The sequence below is a fragment of the Hetaerina americana genome, unplaced genomic scaffold (genome assembly GCF_022747635.1).
Source record: "Hetaerina americana unplaced genomic scaffold, ioHetAmer1.1.p SCAF_2, whole genome shotgun sequence".
Taxonomy (NCBI): domain Eukaryota; kingdom Metazoa; phylum Arthropoda; class Insecta; order Odonata; family Calopterygidae; genus Hetaerina; species Hetaerina americana.
Window position 1 is genome coordinate 60,206,284 of NW_027286763.1, and position 25,352 is coordinate 60,231,635.

Genomic DNA, 25,352 nt, shown 5'->3' on the forward strand with positions numbered 1-25,352 from the left:
GCCGTTGTTCGACTCCGACCGCGGTTCCCTCTCTCCTTCCCCGACCGCTGCTCTCCTCCACACATTCACCCCCCCCCCTCTACTCTCTCTCTCAAATATCCCCCCTTCCTCCTCCTCCTTCTCCCCCCCTCACTCTCCCCCAACATTTCCTTCCCCTGCACCTCTCCGCCCGCCTCTCCCCTCCCTTATTCCTCCCGCTCTCCCTCCCCCTCTCTCCTCCCCCCCCGCCGTCCGTGACACGGCGCCAACGCCTTCCCATATCGAGCCTCGTGGAATGCACTTCCACTCAATAGCATTGCGGCAGACGGGGTTTTGACCGAGGTCGTTTTGAAATGGGGAGGCGCGCACCACAGCGCCGTGTGACGTCCGATATTTAGTTTCGCTGACGTTCGAGCCGGTCAGGCATCCCTCAAACGTTCACTTTCTTCACTTGTTTCTCAAGGTGCTGGGCGAAGGCGGCTCGTGTGATGCCATTGTCCGTCCGTTTGAGTACAAAGAGATGTATGGAAGGTAGCCTGTTAGCGGAAGTCTCCATTTTCCAGCGTACTTCAGTTGGGTGATCACGTTACAAACATGATGTTTTACACTCCCTACTCCTTTAATTTGGGCCGTATGGATTTCAGACTCGTAAACATATGGTCCGTCATTCCAAAGCAAAGTGATGGTAAGATTGTATAATATTATTCTTCGTTTTCGTAAATCTTTTGATGCATTGGCTTTTGGTAAACCATTATGATAGATACGAGAGAGAAAATAGCCAACACTATTACCTTGAAAAGGAGAAAAATAAGGTTGATGAATGTCTTTGAATTAGTCAAACAAATACGTACAAAATTTGAAGTGTGTTACGAATGTACCATGATGCATTGCACAGTCCAGGACTTTATTCATTGAGATCGAGATTAATAGAAATATTGTTTCTCAACCCCATTATGGCCTTGCTAGAGTAGATAACGGGCACCTTTGGGGAACTCCTTATGTCCTGATATTGCAATCCAGACCTGTTTTTATATCCCACAAATTATTTCGAAAATGTTTCATAGAAATCAGTTGTATAACTTCTTTTAGTCTTCCTCAGTCATTGGAAACTACGTGAAAATAATGACAAGCGTTTATCATTCAAGCCAATTTTAGGAGTTTGCGGAAGTATTAACGAAAGCTTTGTTTTTCATTATATCGAGAGAATTCTTTAACCGTTCTATCATGATATTTTCATCGTATCAGATTTACCTAGTTTCATTGAGTGTTGAAGTATTGGTATGTCTGTACTTTGACGACATTAGCCTCCGACTGTGACGCTCATTGATTTAATTTTTAGAGTCAAGATTATGGCTTGGATTCCTAAAAGAAAACCAAATTTCGTCAATTTAACTCATGGGAAATATATATTAAATGAGCATAATGTTTTTCTATGCAAATTGTATGTAGATGTGCACAGGAAACTTGGGAGCCTTATTCAGGGCAACATGAGCTCTAGTCGTCGGTCTATTTGATCAAAATTGTTTTGTTTCTGGTACAGCATTAAAACAAATATATTTATTAAATATTTATAAAGCATGTGCATGGTGCCCTTATAATGAATCTTGTGGCTGGAATAACTGACATATATATGCACTTTGAAATTGGTGTTTTGAATACTGGACGCATTATTGAAACCCGTACTATTTCCTGTGAGCATAATACTTTCTATATGAATACTTTCTAAATCTAAACGCTCCCAAAAATCACAATGTTTCATCTATCGTAAAGAATATTTTATATATTAATTATTTGAAGAAAACTCGAAAGTTTTGCTATCACGGTTTTGTCAGGAAATGGTTGTCTTCAAACTCTAAATTTTCAAGATTTTGACCGTCTCTATTAACTTGAATAATTGATGTAATATTACGATTTATCCACCCTGAGCATTTGGGATTCATCCATCTTCCCTGATATGAAGTTAGAATTTTGTATTTCCTATTACCGCAAAACGCTGGTCGCAGTTATATGAGCTTACTTTAGTGCAACACAGACAACTGAGCCGAGAGTATGCCACACTTGAGGTTAAATAGCTAAAAATGAAAATTTATTTTGGTCACGTAGAATAGGTCAATTGTATCCGCCTAAAGTATATAATGGGAATATATCTCCGAAGCGCAAAATATTTACTGTTGGATTTTCACGGAATGAGCACATGAATAATATTTCTCCACAAAATTTCCTTAGCATGAAAAAAATTGAAATTCGAAAGAGATTGCATTTTCCAAAGGAAAATACCGAGCATAACCAAATTATTCGTAAATTGGCTTAAAAGGAGCTTTACAGACGGTGGACCTTTTTCCTGAGGTGAAATTTGGGAAAATAGACCATAAAGAAGCGAAACTAAAGAGGAGGGTGGTGTTTCATTGCTATCATCCAGCATTTCACCAGCAAAATTCATGTTTATGGTGAAAATAGAATAGATATATTATATAAACATGTTGAAAAATCTGGTAAGGAAGAAGAATACCAGCACGTTCTCATTAAGAATCCCAAGTATTAATGCAACACTCACTCTGTATGCCCAAATATGTACGATCAACTCTCAAATATGGAAGTTTTACAGATGAAAATTTTAATATGCTATCAATTAATTGGTACATAAATTGCTTACTCTATTTTAGCATAAAGCATAATTCCTGTGACTCAGTTTGGGTACATACGCCTAATGAAACAAAAATATCTCGTGAAATGATTAGCCAAATCATTGAATAGAATCAATGGTATGCAAAAAATAACTGAAAGAAAGTAACAGTTTATGACAGCTTTATAAAGAAATGAGTATATGCGGCTTCAGGAAAAATAAAATGTTCATTAATGATCAAAAACACGTAAAATATATCGATTGACAAATGGAATTTTAATTCACTTCGAAGGAGCTAGAAAATAAATGGCAATAATCTACAATGAGAATATGCAACACCAAAGCAAAGGTTACCCGGAAACTATTATTGCATATCTTACGCGATGGATTCGACAAATGCATTCCTTATAAACTAACACGCCATGGTAAGAAACGATCAGAACTTTTATTAGTAGAAATGTGGCAAACATTAATTCAATTTAATGTATCACCCATTGGTTTAATATTTCCGTAATAGACGCCCAGTCAATGGTGAGTTTCTATTACGCGATCTAGATAGTATTTTGATCTGATATAAAGAACAGGGATCTGAATGTTAATCCGTTCACAGTGATTTTATTTCACTAGGCCAAATCGGAGCAAAACGATAAATATAAAATAGGATTGTTTTCTGTATATTGTGTATCTGAGAACACAAGTTAAGCACTTGGGAGTCCTTCTTACCACCAGCCTATTGTGGGAAACGCGTATAAGAAGAAAATTCGGGTCTACATCAAAGAGAATGGTTTTGGGCGAGACGGTTTTTAGGCAATTATTACTAATTTTCTATTGGTAAGGCCACATTTGAAGGTGCGAAAGGTAAAAATTATTTAAAAAAACAGTCAAAGCCCTGTTAAAATCCACTAGTTTTAAGAAAATTCATGCCAGAGACATGTAGTGCCGTGAGTTTATTGAAGAAATGGAGTAGAATCCTTATCAGTGACAAAGAGAATCCGCTTTGCTAAAAGTTATGCAAAGGTGTGAGGGACTCGTGACATCGCGGGATTTATTAGGACCCTAGAGTATATCAGCAGGTTAGACCGCCCATATGAAATAAGACAAATGCATACTATTAGTACTCGATCTTCCCTCATTCAGCAAAACTTTTTGTCAAAAGAAATATTTGTCATCTGCAAATAGCTTACACGTCAGATTTACCATTACTTAGGTAAATAATGAGTGAATCCAATCATCCAAGTATCTCGTGCTACATTCTCTTGGAGTGGTCGGCAGTGTGTGACGTTGATTTATATGTTAATTAAGATTCAGGTCAAATTCCAAAGAAACTGCGGGAGATGCCGCAACAGTAACTTTTAACGGAGTCATCCGCTAATGTGCATTTCAATGCAACGATTTCAGAGTGTAAAAATCACTCGCCTTGACTGGGATTCGAACCCAGATCCCTCAATATCCGGTCGAGTGCTTTAGCCACTTAAGCTACCGAGGCGTCCTCTTAAACTCTGAAATTTTTGGGGCTTTTAAAGGAACAAGATGTTGTGACGAAATACCGTACATACAATGTCACAGGCATACGTAGTCGTATTCGCCTTGCGCACGACTACGAATGCCTGTGACATTGTATGTACGGTACAACATCTTGTTCCTTTAAAAGCCCCAAAAATTTCAGAGTTTAAGAGGACGCCTCGGTAGCTTAAGTGGCTAAAGCACTCGACCGGATATTGAGGGATCTGGGTTCGAATCCCAGTCAAGGCGAATGACTTTTACACTCTGAAATCGTTGCATTGAAAAGATTCAGGTCCTAAAATACTCATTTTCAATTTTTTATTGAAAAACAGGAATTAACGTGTAACGTTTTAGCACCCATATTGACTTAGTATTACGAATTATAAAATAAAATTAGATTCAAAATGACATGTCAGGAGAAGTATGCAAATATTAAAACGAACAGAAAGAAAAAGAAACGAGAGTTCTAGCCATGGCACGGGCTGAGGCAGGAGTGATGGCTGTTCGACGAAATTTGAAGAAGGTAGAACAAGTGAATTCAGGTGATAATGAGAGGAAATGGGATGATGATGACGGTAATAGAGAGGAGAATACTGGGAAAGGAAGTCAAAAGGAGGAAAAAATAGCATTTTGGATGGAGTTATTAGAGATAGAAAGTATGCTTAAGAATCATAATATAGAGTCTGAGCTAGGAGACACTATGTAGTACCAGGAACAATCATAAATCTACCTAACCCGGTAGACTACAGCTAATAATGAGAGAGATCACATTGTGTTCTAGTCTCTCACAATCTGCAGATGCGTAACAGTTAATTGAAATTTTTTCGCGGAGAGCAGTGAACATGATTGTACGATATCTTTAGCAATATGATTCGTTGATGCCTTCTTAATTAAAGGTTACTGCAGAATTTCTTTGTCCCCACCCCTAATTTGCTAGAGGCCGGGGTGCCATCGACAAAAACTCTCCATGGCGTAAAAACTATGTAAAATGAGGGGCGTTCTGCTGTTGCTGGACTAGTAGAAACTCGGACTGTTGCAATTACATTGGAGCAGGAATAAATTTGTATCAGTTGACTTTTAGAAATCTACTCATAATTGACGACCTTTATGTATCGAGGAAACGTAAATTACACAGATATCTGCGGGGGTTTTATGCAACTAACTGCCCCGTTTCTTTGGACAGGAGATGGCGTTAGGGAGCTATTGCACCCACAAAAAGAGAAATGGACGGGGACACAGAGGAAAGGATTTTAGGAAAAGCAATCACGGTCGCGGGTTCGATTCCCGCCAGGGTGGGTTTTCCTTCCCCTAGGTCTTGGGTGTTTGTAGTCGTCTCCATTGTTTCCACTGTTAATAGTCCGATCTAAAGGCCAAAGAGTGTTGTTTTTGGACTAAGGCTAAATGAATAAACCACACAATTTCATAAAGGTTAGAAACAATGAGTTTCAAGATACGCATAGAAGAGGGAAACGAGTCACATTGGCCATATACACATTCAAACACGAAAATCCACTGAATGGCGAACACGTAGTCATTCACTTGGAAAAAGATGTATGAAGTAGTCGATAGCTCAATGGGTTAGTGCATCGACTCGGCAAGTCGAAGATCCGTGGTTCAACTCCCGGTCAAGGAAACCCCTTTTGCGCTTGCGATCTGCTCGATTCCACCATCCCCATCATTCCTGTGCTCGTCTTTAATGCGTGCTCCTAGCCATTTTCCTTATATTTATATCCACGTGAATTAATATATATATATACACACATATACATGTATATTCATATATGTGTGTACATATGTGTATATATATATATAAATATAAATATATATTTCACCTCCAGGCATTCCCATCTTTCTGCACTGTTCACTGAACTTTATGACGTTGAACATTCACTGTGTACGGACCTTCTATTAATCCGGCAGAAAATGTTATCGGTATCGGTTTGGAGGTTATCTCAGCTGTTATCACATTATAACAGTATGCCTATTAAATATTTTGCAATCGTTCCCAAATTCTGTGTTTTTTCCTCAGAAATATGTGAAATCATTTATGCAAAAAAATAGTAAAAGAGGCTAATAACTTCGTTTTTGATGCTCTCTTTCAAATGTGAGGCAGAAAGAATTATCATCAAGAGGGCTGTAAAGTCGTAGTTAGCATATGCATTGCTCTAATGCTTAAATTATACCTGCCCTGAAATGAAAGCTGTTCATTACTAAGGTAGGAGGTATATTTAAACTCCGCAGCGGTGAACGATGATCTAAAAATCCTCGATTCCAAACAAATTCCCTTGTCTGTTAATTTATCGGCACAGTGGTAGTAAGATTAATCAAGAATGTTGTCGATGGCCGTCAATGGTGGTTAATTAAGGCAAGAGTGAAGGTAAAGCCAAGTGAAAGCAATCAATCCAACCATAACAAATAGGTATCCCATCTGAGCAGCGAAATTGTCTTAATAACGTTCCCATTTGTATAAATTTCCCTCCAAGCCTTAGCGTGAAATCCATTGACAGCATTCATAGTAAACTTTATGTCCTTCTGCCCTTACACCTGAGGTCCAATTTCAAGCTAGTTCATTTTAGCAATGGCATGGAACTTAGCTCTTCTTTTTTCTGTCAAAGTTGTTTCCGGACAACAAATTATTTCATAGTTAAGAGAGGAGTAGATATGAACAAAGGTGCTTAACTAGTCATTTACGTTTCGTAAATTAGTAAAATATTATCATGTTGTCGTAAAATTAAAAACATTTCTAGATTATAAAAATTAAATAGGTTTTCTCTTCTTGAGGGATGCTTAATGCAATATTAATACCCTCCCTGTATTCCCATTTCACGCAATTCGAGGCTGGGAAGGATAACTAAGTCTGCTGCGGAAGTTAATGCCTTTTCCATTGATTATCTATAAATATTATCCCAGGACACCTAAAAAACATCAACATTTCTAGGTGTTATCCGGGGGTAACTCAATGGTATTTAATTACGATTCATTTCAAGAATCATATTTCAAATAGCAGTAGCATATATTGTCAAATAAATGAACAACTTTTAATGATAATTCCATTACTGGACCTATTTAATCATTAAATAATGAAAATTTCGGCAATTTGCTTTTTTGTTACCTCTATGCATCTTCCAATTATTCGTGTACTTTGTGGACCGCCACTGAATAAGTATAATGTGAAAAATGCTCCTTTTAAGTGTGTCCCTCGGGAATCAAGTTATCCAAATAATGTGTCGATCTTCCTTGCAGTAGCAGATTAAGTTAAGAATTGCCTTACGAACAGTTACGAAATTACTTAACTGACAAATTGGCTGCCCGGTCTGCAGTTTAGGACAATCAATGTTTCTTATGTTTTGGCCTAAAATATTGATGATTATCATATTTTTCACGATCTATCAGCTCACGTTTATGGAAATAGGTCGATAGATGGCTAATTGTTCTAGATGCACGAGGGAGCACATTTTTTCCATCAGGGTTTCATTTGGTTTACGCCCCAGCATCATCAAGCTATTCCGTTTGGAAAGGTTACATATGAATGCTCACTAGAGAAGCTATATTGCCCTGCGTCCATTTCATTCTTTTTTAAGGTTTTCCCTTGAGATTAATTAATAAACACCAGGAAACATATTAGTAGAGGGAGTACATTCTTCAAAGCATGAATTACCTGATGAATGGGATCAGTGCGTAGAATAAATATAATTTCCAGTATAATCTTGGCTAGATAGTGTCTTAGGTCAATGGATTCAATGTGGACGCCAAATGAGAGCAGCAAATACTCAGTTTACGTAGCAGAGTAATAAAAACCTTGACAATATATTTATACTCATCCTTAGTCTTTGCATGTCATTTCTATTATTTTTATGGATTATTTGTTTAATAAATGATCGGCATGGGATTTTCCCTCTTAAAACAATCTATGATTATAAAGTGGCTCTCCTAAAACGAACAACTAATACGGCACATAGCGACCACCTTTGCCACGTGCCTTCGAGACACTGAAGTGTCTTATCGTCTAACTCGAGGCGCGAGCCTTAAGGACTTAAGGAGAATTGCATTGCCTCAAATCATTGACCCCGCGATTTATCTTTGCCTCATATGTATGGCGCATGCGCAGCTTGAGTGACTGTTACGTCTATCGATGGTTGTTCACCCTCACTCTCTCTCTATTAAAATAATGAAATTATTGAAATATAACGTTTTGATTCACGGTCTATTAAATTGAGACAAATGCCTGTTTTGATTACCGCACGACAGAATGTGAAGAATTGTGATGCGAACCCTTGATTTAACTAGCATTTTACAATTTCTTTTGCCTTGATATTTGTTTAGCTTATAAATACTTATGAAATATTACTCATGTACTAATTACAAGTACTTCCGTACCCTTAATTCCTGAGGAACGTATTGTTCATATTACACCTAAATAGTTTTTATAGGTATAAATAACTACACAACTTTTATCAAAGGGAATTGACCTCAATGATCGATCACATTACTTCGGAACCCGAAGACAATTTTTTGAAATCACATAGCAATCCGTTGAACCACACTGTTCTCATGCGGCAGGTATCTTGTTCAACTCAGCAAGTTTTTTTCGTTCTGAAGATACTTTCTCATATCGCCATATTTCTTCGTAATAACATTTCACCCTTTACAACTGAGATAAGGGAGATAAAGTGACCGCAGTATACTTCCTTTTAAGCACATGAGATACCAAAGAGCTAATAATATACAGTGAGCACTAATGATTGAAGCAGAAATTATTTTATAACAATAGGTGTTACATGGATGCCATCATTTATAAAATATATTGAGTGCTTATTATTGCTATTGACAATGTATTACCCTATACGTTCATAGCGCGGCCGACGTGGCTACCGGTGTGATCACCCCCTTACTTACTAGTTAACTCGACCAGATTGATCGCTTCGATGAGAGTCGGACTTAAACTTCCACATCCACGTATCTTACGCATTATTCAAGTTTACGAGGCGACAGCGAGACATCCTTTATCTTTAGCGCGCGACTGTTAATATAAGATTCTCAGCACACGCTCCTCATATATTCCCAACACGGAGTTATCAACCGCTGTAAGTATACTGGGTCAAGGACTTGGGTAAGTTCGCTGCTCTTTGGCGAAAGGAGACGACGTCGTGTGCGCGCTCGACTAGTTTCAAAGAGGGTCGATTTCTCCATCTGCATCTCGTGCTTGTCGTTCGGAGATGGACAAGATTCAGTGCAGTTGTCAATGCCAATACACTACACATTAAGATAAGATCGGTTTACCTTAAGTTTTTTGGAATATTATTTCTCGTATAATGTTATGGCCTTTTCTTTCTACACTTTGAATTTGTTGAAGCCGGAGAGCTAAAATAATATGATAATTCCTTATCTTGTGAAAAGCGCCTAAAACCACGAATGCTATTACTGGAATCGAATATTACTAAGAACTTTAACCATGAGCCAGTAGTAGGTTAAATGTTGACCCCAGGTTCCCAAATTATGGAGAAAAATTTCATCAATCCTAATTGTGACTTGAGAATTTTTCATGTTTTCTCTCGTCAGTACTAAGATGCAAATCGTTATTTTCCTTCTCAGCACAATTTAGTTTAATATATATATTTTTTTTGATTGAGGGGCAGATCCTTATAAAAAACAAACAATCTTCTTTCTTTCGTTGCAACTTAAGTGATTAAGCAAAAGATAATTTCAGCTTTCCATTGCTTTGTTTGATTATGTATATGACTATTATTATTTGTGAATTAATGAAAGAGATACCTTTTAATAGGATATGTGGTCCACGTACCTAATCTTGGCTCACGTTTTTACACAAGTGGAAAGATGGAAGAAAATATCTCAAATTTTGGCTGGTCTCATTTTATATGCATATTTTTTGCTAATTTCAATCGAACTTTTTTCACAAGTGCTCATTTAGTGAGCTGAGTGGAATACGCAGATCAAAGTGGTCCAAAGCTGCCTTTCTCCTCGAATTTGCGCTTTTACTTGACTCTAGGTGTCCTTTTTGCCGATTTCCCTCAACCATACTTAATAGAATTACATTAATAAGTATTATCTTGAATAGAAAGAGTTTCAAAATATAATGAATGTCGAGAATCATGCAACATAGCTGCTACTTGAGCAGTTGAAAAATTTGTCTTCCATTTTCAATGCTCAATGAGCAATCGTTGAGCTCCTCCGGTGAATATATTGATTTATTACAATGTCTGCGGAATTATGTTTCAATTTTAACTCTCCTAAGGAAATAAGATATTTCCATGCATTGAATTAGTTATGATTGCTGTGCATGCCTGTTTATCGAGTGATTTCTACATTTCCAATCCTTTTCCACAGGTTGAGGTTACATTCACTCCCGCGCAGGGGGCAGCATCGTACGCATTGCAGATTCAAAAATCGCAACACTCTTCCAGACCAGAGTTACTGGATCCACAGCTTCATGAACTGCTCACTGGCGGCGCTTCGGGAATGCGAAAGGAGTACGCCGTACTGGTAAGTGTGCTCAACACTACGAGAACTACTTGAATTCCGTGACTGAGGGTTCGCAGAAAACTTTTAATTAGATTTTTCAACATTTAGTTGTCTGCAGGATTGCGGAATTGATACTCTCATACTTTTACAACCGCGGTAAAAATTTGCTTAAGAGTCCTTAGCATTCCACATCATAAGTTCTTACGACCGTTAGCTATTTCAATTTGAATGCTTTCATAACGAGGTTGTTTAACTAATACCACTGTAATCCAGGTATATTACATCTATTAACGCATAGATACCCTTTCATTTGGGTTGCTTTTGACTTTAAATCACAATTCATTTAGCGGAGGTTCTCATCAAATTGAATTATCTCTCAACTCATCCTAAAGCATGTGGATTCAGAATGTTGAAAAGATATGGCAATTTCTTTTTTCCGAAAATCATGAATATTTAAGGATCTAGGATCAAATGTCGTGCCTTTAAATTCCATTAGCAGCGATTTCGAAATAGTCATATTTTGGCGTTTTGCCTCGTTGTTGAATGCAAGTGCGAATAGGATGAGAACCAACTTTGAAACTGCAACATAAAAACAAGGTGTTGTAAATGAAATGAATAAATTTCCTTCTCCGATGAAAAACTTTTATATTCTCACCCCATGTTTATGTGATTTAGCTCATTTTCACAGGTATATGTGCTACATTAAATTATCAATAAATCAACATAGTCCTGACTCGTTGCACGTTGATGCAGTTTTCCGATCCGGTAGTAGACTTCCATATTTAAATTCTTTGTGATCGCAAATATGCGGTCTCAAAAGGAGAGAAGATATTCAATTCTTTCAAATGGAAAATAAATTTTAGGAAAGGAAACAAAATATCTGTAAGCTGTTTACTCTCCGCGGTGAGAATAATTTCAAAGATACTGCTATGAAGATTCCAAAAGTGATGCTCAAATTCAAGCACGCGTTCATTTAACCAGAAATATTAATCTATGTCTATTAAAATTGGCCTACAGGTAAAATGCAGTTCTCACAACGAATGGAAAATGCTTCGAGCATTTTGAAGAGCAAATCCCCCACACTTGCCCACGAAAAGATTCGCGTTTTACTTCCATCTGTTGAAAATGTTCAGGTCACAGCGTGGATCGATACGTTTTTATCTGTCATCATCGACTACGGGTGTTGAAGAGGAATTCAAAAAAAAGAGGTCGATTTCAAAAGTTGTTTACTCCGCAAAATTCCTTCGGCCGGGCGATGTTAGCGTCCCTTCCGCACGGGCGCCCCCCCCCCCTTCCAACCCTGTATCCTCCATTAGCCTCTTCCCCAACGCTACTGCCTTCCTACTCCCGCCCCCTTTCACTTTAGACCCTCCCGTCACTCCCTTTGCCACTCCCCACCTCCACACCCGGTATTAAAATAACCGAATTTTTCCGCTGGCTCCCTCAAAAAGGAGAGAGAGAGAGATGTGGATGAGTTTAGGTTCTCTCAGGGATTCGAAGCGGGAGAGGGTGAGAGCCAGGGTGAGGAGAGGGGAGAAGAGGAAAGGAGAGCGAAGAGGAGGAAGCGAGGATGAAGAGGGGACTGGAGAGGAGGGGGTGGGAGGGATGGGGAGGGGAAAGAGGGTTCAATGCCCCTTTTCCTGGTTACTCTCTTGAGTCTATCTTGGTTTCCATAGTAACACCACGCCCTATGCCTTATTTCCGCTCTCGCTCTCCAGCCTCCTCTCCTGCCTTCCCCTCACCCTTCTCTGTCTCCCCACGAACCCTTCTTTCCCTGCACATCCCGATTTCTTATTCCTTCACTCCATCTCTTACCCAGATGAGCATTTTTTTTCTCTCCTGCTCACCGACTTTTATTTCTTTATTGTCACTGCCGCCTTCGCTCCGTTTTACTCCCCAATCGGCGGGAGTTTCTTCAATGCCGGTGGCATGCATTTTTTAGAACTTAGGTCGCCTCCTCTCCCGATATCAAGCACACTACTCACACTTCACATATATTTAGAGAAGAAACGAGCAATGTTCAGAGGCAATTTCGTTTTGTTTGCCTGGGACAAAACGAAATATACTTATATTTACTCTTCTATCATTGTAGACATCAGGTATGCATACGCATTTTTAGTCGGTCTCAGGGACTCTTCATCCATTCGATGGAGAAGATTTCCTCCATTCCTAAAAATGTAGTTTTCTTCATTACTGCATGATTCTGAATGTGTCATATAAACTATGTTTATAGCAATGCGACCGGTATCCCAATGTGTCATATAAACTTTGTTCATATGACACATTGGGATCCCGGTCAATGCGAATGATTTTTACACTCTGAAATTGTTGCATTGAAATGCATATTAGCGGATAACTCCGTTAAAAGTTACTGTTGCAGCATCTGCCGTAGTTTCTTGGAATAAGTTTACTTGAGCTGGCGAACGGTTTCGACTGTCTGAATGGTGGAATATTGGCGTCAATAATTATTTTTTGGTCGACTGACATCGCTTGTGATATCCATGTAGGAGTATATCAGTTGGCCCTAAAATATTTGTATTGGGTTTTTATTCGTGGAACTTGACCCGCTATTGTGAAGTACACGTACCCATCCGCAACGAGTATTTTCATCGTGCATTCCCAATATTACCACCTTCCTCAGGAGTGGAAGGAGATCGTGAGATTGAGTTGCTAGCGAGCTCGTTGTCTTTCGTTTTTTTTTACTCTCAGAAGAATTTCTCGGTCGTCATAGTCGCGGAGCGAGAGTAGCCAAGCTGGTAAGAAGTGGCGAAAGAGAGGAGATGAGCAGTGCGTAGTTGGCGAGCGAGTGGCAATGTGGAAAACTGAGCTGAATTCCTCCCCTAGGTGTCGAACTGAATGTGGGTGTGTAGCGGGAGCAAAGCTGTAAAAAAGAATCAGATCATGGCTAGGTGAACAACTTTATTCCCTACCATTTTATCCTTAGCCACGTCACAACAACGGTGAATGTACAGTAGCACCTACTGCGAGAAAATGATTTAGAGATAAAGAAAATGTTACTATCGGTCTAGTTAGATCTATAAAATGTTTTCATCCAGTTCTAGTTCATATACATTAATTACGGAATAATTAAGTCAGCTGTAAACTGCGGATGTTTCATTGAACATTATTGGATATCTTATCCCCTGCTACATAGGCAGAAGGATCTTTCGTGATCGAAGCAGCAAGAGGGATACATATTAAACAGAATAGGAATAGCGTAGGAGGCTTTCTATCACAAGAAGCAGCTACTATTGGGAATCATTGAATAGTACAGACATAAGAATAAGCGATTCAATTCAAAAAATAAATTAATGGAGTCTTTTTTGTGCGGATGTGAGATTTGCACAATAGGAGCAGCAGGGACAAGAAAATTGGAAATGTGGTGCTTCATAAGAATGCTGAAAAAAGAAATTAATAGGATTAATAGACAGGGCAATGAACAAAGTAATGGGTAAGGAGAGAAGCACATGAAGTACTCTTACAAAGGGAAGGGAGAAATTCAAGGGATATACTGTGAGGCAATAATTGAAGAAAGGATGAAGAGGCAAAATTGTCGATGAAGGCTTAGGATAAACTGTGAGGGGTCGGAAATAACGTTGTGAAGAACTTTGAGGGAATGAAGAGGTTGAATGGGAACAGAGTATCTTATAGAGCTGCTATAGAAAAATCCTCGCATTAAAAACTCGTGATTATGAGGAAAAATTCACCGAAACAAATCCAACGAGGGAGGGTTCTGCCGAAAATCTGCGAAACTTGCTTAAAGAAGGTTTGCCTGACACGTTCAAGCGCCATAATTAAAAAGAGTGGGCGAAACTCGATGGAACAAGAAATGTCCGGAAAGATTGAATCCCGGCACTACCTTAAATAGGGATTTCAATCAAGCACATTAACTGAGATGTAGAACACTAGGTAATTGATCGATCGACTTTTCCTCAAACCCTTCACCCCCGCGTATCTTCCTCTTGCCCCCCCCTTGACTCATTCTCACCACCCGTAACCCCCTCCCCCGCTTTCTTCCGAACACCCACCCTCACCTCCGCCCCCCTTCTCTGGTGCCACCCTGTCTCCACCCCTCCTTTCGCCCCCAAGCCTCTCACTCTTCTCCACCGGAGCGCACGACCCCCTTCCGCCCCCGCTCTTCCCCTCCGCCCCTCCGGTCACGTATAACCGCATTCCTCTGGCGAGCGAGCTGGTGTACACCGCGCCAAGGGACTGAACTCGGGACACCTGGTTCCCTCCTCCCTCCCAGTTCATTTGTTCACGGACGCCGCCTCTATTCTCCCCCCCTCTGCTCATCGCCTCTTCCTTCCCCCATCCGTACCCTGAAATCCTCCTTTTCTCTCCTTAAGATCTTTCTCAGTGTCTCTCCCATTTCGAATCTACCGTGGAATTCCAACGTTGTGAAACCGTAGGTTTCACAGCGTTGAGAAAGTTTGCCTTAGGGTAAAATTTTGTCCAAATTTTGAAAACATACTAGAATGTTTTCAGAGACTATGAAGTTGTTTTTTTTACATGATTTCTCTGCAAAGGCATTAGTTTCTTTTGCATCTGATGTTCGTAGTTTTTCTCGCATTATATAAATAGAATTTTGCTGTAAAAGTCAGCCTTGTACGTTGCGTGACTACAGCTCTTAGTGTACTCAGTGCATGCTTGGTTTGGATGCACTCCATGCCACACACCTTTTTCTTTTGATATCATCATTTTTTTATCATCAATTCATCAATATTTAAAAGGGCGAAAACTGAATTATGTCTCTTGAACTTCCACGCGCAAATGATTATTATCATCACACGAATCATCATGCAAGAATGCAAAATAAAAAGTGCATAAATTGGTTAAATTGCACGCTGCTGGCATATCTTAGGAGATTGGGAAAATCCTAGGAGAAGATGTTTAATTGAGCCTTGCGCTTACTTTTCATTGATTTATCCCGTATCTTATTTGAAATTTTTGCTACAAAACAGTATATGTGCAGAACAGAATATTTCAGTCTTTAGAGTGGATTCAAACGTAATATTAATTCAAAAGGGATTTTAATGGACGCGAATAAACAGATTCCCTCTTATTAGTGATCTCGGCACATCCCTGTGGAGGATTGGGCAAGGAATCTCCGCTCGTTCAGCATACTTCGCCCTTTGCATCTGGTCGAGTGGCTACGGTATGTCATTGAGAGCTATTTATACTGCACGCCGCTAATTTCTTTCGGTGCCGTGATCTCGAGAAAGGAAGGTGGGTGAAGGATTGGCCTCTTTCCTTCGCCCGCGTCAAACTGTAGCTCACGTAGCGCTCATTTTCAGCCTTAAACACTTGCTAGTGGCTATCACAAATAATTTACATATGACATTAATCGCTGAGGTTGGTTAGAGTGGTTTACTCTTTTCAGTATTGAAATTTTTCGTTCACTACAAACACCTTGATTTCTATCGCAAACGTTTTATTTAATTGCCACTTAATTTTGCATTTCGAGTGAATAATGAGTGTATCAGAGAGGAAAATACCATGTTTACTAAGTAAACATGTATAATTAACAGTAAAAAATAATAATAATTTAAAATTTCAGATTTAATAACCTTTCTCTCAGAGAAAATTAGTATTCACTGAAATTGAAAAACGCTCATACAGTTGCGATGTAAAATTGGCGCGCACTTTATCAAACTCATGTTCTAGTGTTGCATGTATACATTTCTATTGTATCTACTGAAAAGTTCACTTTACAGAAATATGTTTGAATGGTTGTTCTTTGGAGATGGAAAAATATTCTGTCTAAATGTATATAGAGTACGACACTAAATGCATGTAATTACAAATATTATTTAAGTTATAAGCTTCCATTATCTGCTTTTAAGCTCCGATTATAAGAAGTCCTTTTGAATTGAGCCATACTTTAATACTATATGTTACACTATGTCTATTAGAACTAAGCTCTTGGCTAAGTAGATACCTCTGTCAATCTCTAATAAATAGGTAAAATTAAGGAATTAGCTTTACCAATGTAAAATGAAGAGTGAAGATTACAAGAAATTGGTTTTGTTAAATTTATTGTTGGTTGAAACCATGTAGGTTTCGAGAGCATTAATGCATTGTTGCATCTCAGTTACAGTATGAAACCGATGTGTGATCCGTCCTGAATTACACCTAGGGGAGTACAGGGACAATTGTTAACATATGATGGCTGATGGTCGAAAATCTTTCTGACTTTATCCAAATGGTCCTATCGGCCGATATAATGAGGAACCTTAAGTATTTCCTTGACTTCATGAGATAATGAAGTTTCTTGTACCTCTACACCTTTCTAATAGCCTTAGTCTCACCTCTCCATTCGTTCAACTTTTCTATCTCCTCAATCAATTCCTTTTCAAAGGGTTCCCAAATCCTTTCCATGCCGTCCAAGTGTGCCAACACCAATAAATATCAACACCACTCCTTAACATTAACATTACATTTTCCTATAGTTCATCGAGTGAATCTTAGTTTATTCAAAGCAACTCCACGAATTTTCGCTACGTGCTCGCTCTATGATGTTTTTTGTGAGTGTGGATTCCAAGTATCTTACTTGCTCGGAATATTGTATTTCGACCTCATGCAAATGAAGTATTTATATTTGGAAAAAGATATACTCCGATTCAAAATTCACTCTTCACTTGCCACAGGCCCATGAGAGGGAATTACGTGGAACTTTTCTCGAATTGGATTCCATCTTTCGAACAAATTTGCGTCAAATTACGCAATCTGAATTTTTAAATTCTTGCTTCTCTTCAATTTTATGATGAATGTCGTTTTCTTATAGCTACGTCCCTGAAGTTGCAACGTGTAATAAATAGGTTTTTCAGACATAAAGTTTTGAGGAGATTGATTGATTGATGGGCGAAGACGAAACGAAAAAGTTTATCTCACGGAAACTTACAACTTCACTCCCTAAGCGGGACGCTGCCCGAGCTTAACATTGTATTGTTTTGCCTTACATCGTCTTTCAGAAACAATAGGAAAGAATCCCGAACGGTACGTGATGGCCATCCACGATATTCATTCAGGAGTTTGACCAGACGAGTAACAAGGACTCTCCTCATATATGGGGAGAGTTATGGCACACAGGTCTCCGTCAGTAGGAGCCATCGCTTACCCTGCTTGGGCGTTGTCCCCAAGTCGTTTAATGTGTTATAAACATTACCTTCATTGAATAGTTAATCACATGTGGCCCCAGATTTAATATTGCAATTCATCTCGGAAAAAAGTGGTAATAAACAAACTACTAACTCAAGCCAATGAGACTATATAAAATGAAGCATTTCGATTAAACACTCAAGGTCGAAAGTTTACGTAAACTATTTGCAGAAAGACATCTTTTTATTGATTTTATCTATTCGCAATTAACCTCGTTATAACGGAATCGCTGATTGGCCTAAAGTATACGTGATATATAAAGCAAGTAAAGCGTATGTAAAAGGATTATTGTGGTAGTCTCCGACTTTGTCTAGACTGGTCAAATATTTTATCATTTGCCTCACTCACATTATTCCTCAACCCTTTGAAATAGAATATTTAACAAGTATGTCGGGAACGTAGCGATTTAGACGTATTTTAAATTCTTAATCATCAACAGTCATCATTTATCCAAGATTCAAAATTAATTGGACCAATGCATTTCGTTCAAAGTTCATTCGCACGCATGCGTAGTAAAAATTCAATGAGCTCTTCATTTATGGAAACATTACGATTTGGCAAAGAATACCTGATATCTACCACGAGTACAAGGATGTCCCAAACTTTTGGGCATTAATTTATCCTAAATTTATGTTTTCTTATACGTTTATCTTAAAACAAATTAGATTACTCTCACCCTGACGGTACGAGTAAAATCGTTCAACTAGATGGGTTCGTCATATACCTACGGAGGAATGCTTGGGAAACATCTCCCATCCATTTCCTTCAGGGCTACCAGTCTTAGTACGTTCCCTTTGGCAGTATATTTTTGTGACAAGCTGAGTGGGTGGCAGCGGTGCTGTTTTGTGTAAATATGGAGTTTGAGGAAGCTTTGCCAATTCCTCAGATACCTCTCAATCTCTGGGTTATCTGCCCCAGCCGTACACTCCGCTCCTCCTCTCTTCTATTTCTGTAACCAAGACGCTGCGAAAGCTTCCGTTGGCCTCAATCTTGACGTAGTGACCTCAGCTAATCTCGAAGAGAAGTCGGGGCGTCACCGGCTGGGGAAATATTATGTTCCGAAATCCATTCCAGTACCGCCGACAGATTCCGAGCGGTCGTCTGCTACCGTGCAAACATTGGGTTTGTACATCTATACATTCGAGAGTTGCGATACTTAACTCGCTTCTGAGAGAGCGTCGAATTGAAGTAGACGACGAAATATGGTGCGTGACTTCACTAGCGAAAGCGAAATCATTGAAAAAGTAAATTTCTCCTTCCACAAGCACCAATTGGGCAATTTAATATGGCCATTATTCATCAGAATATTGTTTTATGAATAATTATATGCGGTAAATACGAAAAGGACAAATTATGTTTAGTCACGCCCAACTTGTTTATTTTCGGGGGATTTAGATTTCAGAAGCTTTAGGATCGAGGTTCGCCTTTACGACATGCTCCCCTAGGCCGTGAGATGAACTCCGCTCTTTTAGTTGTGTTTGCCAGTTAAACCGTTCAGAAGTATACCGAACATTACAGGCCGTTTACACGCTGAAAAATAGTCATTTTAGCCCAAAGTAATTACAGCAGAAGCTATCTCTTTTCGCATTAATTCTCTCGCAAGATTTTCCTCATCCTCAGAAATGAAAATGTACATATAGGTAATAGTTAACTGCGATAGTTACAGATTTAAGCGAATTATTTATTCTATACTTAAACATATTTATCACTACGTACACAGTTTGCCATGGTGCACTGATATTTATGTGGAATATATGAATCAGAAACTTGTTCGACTAGCTATTTTTAGGCCAACGAATAATTTTTTTCATGCATCCCCCGAGAATCCGTCATCGGTTTTTTTCTATTCCTTCTTAGCATTTATAACATAAGCAGTCTCTTTATCCGTAAAAATATTTCCGTACTTGCTGACTACCCAGAGATGCCCATGATAAATGCCAATGCCCAATGATGACCTTGGTGCAATACAGCGCCGATGCAGCACATTTTAATCAATTTTAAATTTAAATAAGTGAGGTGAAATTCTTTAACAGCAGTAGTTCTCTTCCGAACGCCTACTGCATTAAAAATACAGAAATAGAGAGTGTAGACTCAATAAAATACTATTACCCGCATATTATTCTCTCTTGGTGAACGAGTTAACCTGCATAAAACCTTTTTTAAACATATATGTTCCTATGTTAAAATTTGAGCAGTTTGAATATTAATTAATTATGCCTTTATTACTAAATTACCTTTCTACTTTTCTTAAAGATTGTCAAAATACACGGACAAATAAATGGATAGACGTCGAAGTATGAGCATGGCAAACTACGGTGAAATAGGGTTAGGAATATCTAAATAAATTTAATTGAGGGACACCCAGCCATTATAATTTTGCGAAATATTGCCAGCCTCCACTGACTGATACCACATTCTAATTAAACCTTATCTTCATTCATTAATGTTCTCCTGTAACCCTATGATACCATTATGGTATCATAGGTAAGGTCTTGTGTACCTGCTGAAATATTTATTATTATGTACAAATTTTATAGGTCATGCATCTGAAGCTATAGAGTGTGTATATTTTACACATCAAAGTACTTTTCTCTGAATTGGTATTTAATATACATGCTTAGATCGAACATTTATTTGATTGAAAGTGATGGTAGCTGTTGCCTGCCGACAGTTGAGTTAATTTCAAACCCTATGTACCAGTAATAAAAAACAATAGCCACGCCCGAGGTGGGGTGACAATGCCCTACTATCGGTTTAGTTTTTGATAAGGATACGTTATTCATTGGATATTATGAATCTGCTTTGCATCATTACTTCTGCTACTCTAATCACCACGCTTCCCTGTGACATATCCCTGGAAACTGTCCCCTGCAGATATTACCTTCTTCAGACCTACCTAACAACCAGGAACCTTGTCAGGTCTTTTGTCTCAACTAAACATTGTCATATATAGTTATGAAATTTTATATTGATAAATGAAGGAGTTGAATTTTCATAGCCTATAAAGCTTACTGTTCCTTTTCCATCTCTTCGTTCCTTCATAAGCCTTTCGATGAAGTTGTCAATTATTTTTTTACGAACTATATCCTTGGATTTCCTATGTTCCTGTACCGCTCAGTTATTCACCCGCTATTCTTAGGCTTTCTTCATGAATCATTATATTTTTTCCATTGCTACAATTTTTTTATAGTATTACGCTTCTGTTTCAACATAGGCACAGCCAAAATTTTTTATAGTATTACGCTTCTGTTTCAACATACAGGGTTCGTCCGGAAAATAAGTGTACTGAGCTCAGGAAAAAACATTTATTACACTTTTACATATCTTAAGCTAATATTCCTCAAAATAGGACCCTTGTGAGTCGATACACTTGTTCCAGCGGCGTTCCCATTCCTGGAACGCTCCCGCGAAGGCATCATCGGGAACCTCTCGAAGACACGTCGTCACGGCCTCTTTGACGGCGTCCAAAGTCCCGTATCGCGTTCCCTTTAAACTTCTCTTTATCTTCGGGAACAGAAAGAAGTCCGGTGGTGCCAAGTCCGGGCTGTAGGGCGGGTGCGGCAGCGTTGCCACGCCGTGCTTGGCCAAGAAGTCCGACACGACAAGCGCGGTGTGAGACGGCGCATAGTCGTGATGCAGCCGCCAGATGTTTTTGATCGCTGGCCGGACGCGGGCGACTCGTTTTCGAAGCCTGTCGAGCGAGCACTTGGACGTAAAATGCAGCATTTACAGTTTGTCGTTCAGGTACAAATTCGTAGTGGACGACTCCCCTTTTGTCAAAAAAGACAATGAGCATCGCCTTGATCCGAGATTTGCTCATGCGAGCTTTCTTTTGACGGGGTGATGATGGGGTGTGCCACTCCGCACTTTGTCTCTTCGACTCCGGGTCGTACTCAAAGATCCACGTCTCGTCACCCGAAACAACGTTCTCTAAAAAATGTGGATCTTTTTTGCAGTGATCCGCAAGTTGTGTCGCGATTTCCAAACGATTGAGTCTTTGATCATCACTGAGCACTTTCGGCACCAACTTTGCACAAATTTTTCGCATCTGTAATTGCTCCCTAATAATCTCGTGCACTATTGTTTTTGGCACATTACACTGCTCTGCTATCATCCGAACACTAAGACGACGATCAGAGTTCAGTACATCGCGAACTTTTCGCACATTTTCGTCGGTGAGTGTCGTTGATGGGCGTCCAGGCCGTGGTTCGTCGTCGACCTCTTCTCTGCCCTCCACGAACATCTTGTGCCACCGAAAGATCATGTTTCTGGACATGGCTGACTCCCCGTAAGCCTGGTTAATCATACCGACAGTTTCGGTAGACGATTTCCCAAGCTTTACCGCAAATTTGATGGAATAACGCTGCTCCAAAAACTTCGGCATCGCGTTCCGTGGCGTGGGTCGAGCGTGGAGGTTCGCGTTAACAGAGCTCCTCACTACACCACAGCTCAGAGCCGACTGCCTTTTTCAGCGTCACTTGCCAACATACCCCCCTCCAATCGCAGCCCGTCAGAGCGGTGCTGGGTGCGCCTGGAGCGGCGGGAAAAAATCAGTACACTTATTTTCCGGACGAACCCTGTAGGCATAGCCATAGAAAGATTACTTCGATTGTTAAAGGTTTTATGACAATTTTCCGGATGTCTAAACTCGTTAAAGTCGATATTTGTTTTTATACTTCGATTTCAACTATATTTTAGAATCCGAAGCAAAAAAACAGTGTGTGGTTAGACCAATATTTCACAGGTGTTATGTTCCCATTGCAGGGCTAAATATGGAGAGTTATGACAAAGCATTGCTTACTTCAAACGCCTTTCTTGATATATTTTAAGGCCAGAAAACTCTATGTGTGTACTTGTCACTTGTGTATTTTACTTCCTCTCCTGAATTCAAATCATCTTTCTCAATAATTTCCTCCTCTCTTGATCTCTCCACCTCGTTACTTTCTCCATTCGACGGTTTGCAGCAGGCCTCCTTCATTCATGCCCACTACTCGATGGAGAGAGGGAGGGATAGATAGCAGACGATGCGCCATACGCGAGTGGAAGCCCAATCCGTCTGTCACCAATGGTCACTAACAGAGAAAAACTAAATCTTCTGTATTCTATGTGCATCTGGTAACGGTGGCGCGTTTCTCGTCTAATATGCCATCGGCGATTGATTTCCAACCCGTGTAGAATGGCCCTCACGTCGCGAGTTTTCAAGAAGAGAGAGTAGTGCAGACTCCACCTTTGGCTCTTCACCTTCAAGTCCCCTCATCCCTTGAATTGTCAATCCGGTCTCCCTGCAACACATCCTTCCACTCCGCAGCTGGTCCTTTATGTTCCAGGCCGGAGTCCACACCAGCCCTCGGCACCCACGCTTCCAGGCACTCTCTGCTGACCAGTCGTCTCTCGTTTTATCTAGAAGAGGGAATACATTTTGTGAAGGCGAAGTACAATGGGATTCCTTCCCGTGGTTGTCTATTGCCGACGAAGGATCAGATGTATGCTTCAGACCGGATTAATCATTTACCATTTTATTTAGACGGCCGGTCAGGACGAAGGTCACCACGTGGGAGATGACAATGACACAAGATTGAAAATGCATTCTTTCCAAAGGAAATGAAAAATTAGGAAGAAAAAATACCTTGCTGAGTGAACCAAGGATGCGTGCTGTCTCATTCGGTGGGAAAGGCGTATCATTGGAAGTATATGTCTAATATAGTAATAAGATAAGGTAATACATTTGGCTTAAATCATACAGAGGCGCAAAGTTGGCCGCGGCAACTTTAAAAAAGATGATAACATTTAGAGGGAAGATAGCCCTTTTACAAGTGCGGCCAAGCATTAGCCGACCCCTCCACTCCCCTCCCCAACCATCCCTCAAGAAGAGTAAGCAGTCCTCATTGTCACCTGCATGGGCGTGTCCTCCTCCTCCCTGCACTGTCGCCGGTTTTTAGGGACTCCCATATTCTGTACCGATGCACCTATTAACCACTCCGTCACACATCACTCCATTGCCTTACTATCGCGTCCAAATTAGCTTACAGTGTGGGCCATTAGGTCACAAGCTTCTTTTTTATTGCGTTTCAGCGAGGAACAATTTTATTAAGAGCGATTGAGTAGAACGTCACCTACTACCATTTAAAAATCATAGAGTCGTTGGCTTATTGGCAAGAACTTTTAGAATGGAAACTAACTAAGCCAACCAAGTATATATTTCAGTTGTTTTACTTTTAATTTGGACTATCCCTAAGTGATATTCTAAAGTAAAGGTAAAGGCTGCTTTCCTAAAATTACAAAGAAGCACTCAATAGACAACTGGGGTTTCTTTGCCAGACTTATATGAGAATGAAGGGCAATATGAGAAGTGGAGCTGTAATTCAAAAAAAGGCTGAGTGTTTTTTTTTGGCGAGTAGAGCGATTCATCATCTTGTTTAAGCAGCTAGGTGACGACCGTTTCAAATCATTAAGTAATAAGTGCTCGAAGAGAAAATTGAATTTTAGGCACAGCAGAAGAAGGTCGGCGTAATTCATTGATTATCATGAATATAAACCCTGCTTTTCAGGTGCAAAAAAATAGGCGGGAAGATATTTTTAAACAACATCAGAGGGAAGGAAAGCTCTCCTGTTGAATAATTTAAAGTCGATCCAGGTAGAGATAGCTGAAATTTCATAAGTAGGGGCCTGAGAGATGATAAACGAGGCTGGAAATGACTTCAAATGCTAAAAAGATAAAGATATACTATGAAAAATTGACTCACAATTTCCTCAAGATACTCGGAAAGAAAAATTTGGTAAAAATCTCAGTACTTGGAAAAGGGACGGAAACGTGCTCATAAATAAATAGAACCTTTATATGGAGTGGGTGACGGCAAGGAAGGAGGGAACAACCTCTCAAGTTACGGTAGTCGTTTATCCTAAGATATTAACGGTACACGGGTGTGACAAATTATTGCCTGATCTTCACGACAGTATACGCGTAGGTAGGCTATCCATCGTAGCGGTTGGGAACGGAGCGGGAGTGGCTAATTCCAACCTCCTAGAACTTAACGGAAACTGACTTGCGCTAATCTATAGCCGTGACCGACTTGAATAAATGCAACACTGTAGGCAACATCTTGTAAATGGGATTTCAATGCTATGCGATCCAATACAAGCTCGGAGAAATTAATTTGGCAATGCATTTCATTCGGAGGACTTGGTCCCGAAGTTCCGTTCGAGTGCACTCTTTGAGAGAGTGCTCAAAATTTCCAAAAGTGGATATACAAAAACACACATCTCGGGTAAGTTCGTTGTGTGATGTTATTTGTATACGTTATGAAACTAAAATGGAATTATACAGGAGATAAGTGTTTTCTATGAGTTTGCAGCCATTTCACCGCTGCTTATGAGAGGTGCCCAAGGTCGGTAGCTCAGGCGTCCTACTGGTTCCACAGATACACCTTTCTATGGCAAGGCATTCGAACTGATTCTGAGATGGGTGTCAGGTGAGCGATAACATTCCATATCCACATTAATATTCAATAGCGTATCGCCATATAATTTCTTTTTACTCCCCCAAGTAACAACCTCACCCTATGAAAGCCTCCAGTCGAGTCTCCAACAGCAAATACCGCCGTACCAA

General features: G+C 39.7%; 1 protein-coding gene across 7 annotated transcripts in view; it reads left to right on the forward strand.

The window, feature by feature from the left end:
• LOC139687525 (uncharacterized) overlaps positions 1-25,352 on the forward strand; it is a 585,660-nt gene that overhangs the window by 351,347 nt on the left and 208,961 nt on the right. For all 7 annotated transcript variants that reach the window (XR_011700643.1, XR_011700642.1, XM_071584720.1 and 4 more), the window contains one exon: positions 10,451-10,606. The gene's annotated coding sequence lies outside the window, so the exon portion shown is untranslated. The remainder of the gene's footprint in view (positions 1-10,450; positions 10,607-25,352) is intronic.